We start from the raw sequence: 1,536 nt of genomic DNA, 5'->3' as shown, positions 1-1,536 counted from the left end.
GTAAAACCTAAAACTATAAAAAATTTGGAAGAAAAGATGGGAGAAAATCTTTGTGACCAGGGGTTAGGCAAAGAGTTTTAGACATGACACCAAAAGCATGGATTTACAAATGAAAAAATAGATAAACTGGACTTCACTAAAATTAAAAGCTTTCAGTCATAGGATGGAAGAAAATATCACCAAATTGCATTTCTAGCAAATGACTTGTATGCAAAATACATAAAGAACTCTCAAAGCTCAACAGTAATGATACTACAGGAAAGAAAACTGCAGGTGAGTATCCCTTATAAATATACATATAAAACTCTTCGACAAAATATGATCAAGCCAAATCCAGCAGCACTTTTTAAAGGATTATACACTATGACCAAATGGGGATTTATCCCAGGAATGCAAGGGTGATTCAACAGACAAAACTCAATCAATGTAATACATCACATTAATAGAACGGAGGAATAAATTTAATCATCTCAGTTGATGCAGAAAAGTGCATTTGATGAAATCCAACACACTTTCATGATAAAAAGACTCAATAAACTAGGAATAGAAGGAAATTTCCTCAACACGATCAAGGCCATATATGAAAAACACAAAACATCATACTCAGTGATGAGACTGAAACCTTTCCCTTGAGATCAGGAAAAAGACAACGATACCCAACTTTGTTGCTTCTATACAACATGTCCTGGAAGTTCTAGCCAGAGCAACTGGGCAAGAAAAAGAAATAAAAGGCACCCAAAATCGGAGAGAAAAAAGTAAAACTATTTCTATTTGCAGATAGCATGATCTTACGTATAGAAAATACATAAGGAAGGAAAAAAAAGGAAAGGAAAAAAAACCTGTTAGAGCTAACAAACAAATTCAACAAAGTTTCAGGATATAAGATTGACATATAAGAATCAGTTATATTTCTATATATTAGCAATGAACAATCCAAAAATGAAATTAAGAAAGTAATTCATTTGAAATAGCATCAAAAAGAATAAAATACTTAGTAAAAAATTTAACCAAGAAGGTGAAAGACTTGTACACTGAAAACCAGAAAACATTGCTGGAAGAGATTAATGAAGGCATAAATAAGTCAATCTAATGTTCACGGACTGGAAGATTTAATATTGTTAAGATGGCTTTTCTCACCAAATGATCCCCAGATTCAATACGCTCCCGAGTGAAACTCCAGTGACTTTTTTTTTAAAGAAATCCAAAACTAAAATTCATATGGAATTGCAAAGAAACCCAAGTAACCAAAACATTCTTGAAAAGGAAAAAACAAAGTTGGCACAGTTGCTGATTCCAAAAATTGCTACAAAACTACAGGAATCAAAACAATATGATACTGGTGATAAGGACAGACATAAACATCAATGGAATAGAATCGAGGGTTCAGATATAAGCCATACATCTGTGATCAATTGAATTTCTTTTTAAAAAATATTTATTTATTTATTTTTGGCTGCATCAGGTCTTAGTTGCAGCACACAGGATCTTTTGTTGTGGCGCACAGGCTTCTCTCTAGTTGTGGCGTGTCGGTGTGAT

The sequence above is a fragment of the Neophocaena asiaeorientalis genome, unplaced genomic scaffold, assembly GCF_003031525.2.
Source record: "Neophocaena asiaeorientalis asiaeorientalis breed wild unplaced genomic scaffold, Neophocaena_asiaeorientalis_V1.1 scaffold43, whole genome shotgun sequence".
NCBI lineage: Eukaryota > Metazoa > Chordata > Mammalia > Artiodactyla > Phocoenidae > Neophocaena > Neophocaena asiaeorientalis.
The sequence above is the reverse complement of the archived record's forward strand: the minus strand, read 5'-3'. Positions refer to the sequence as shown.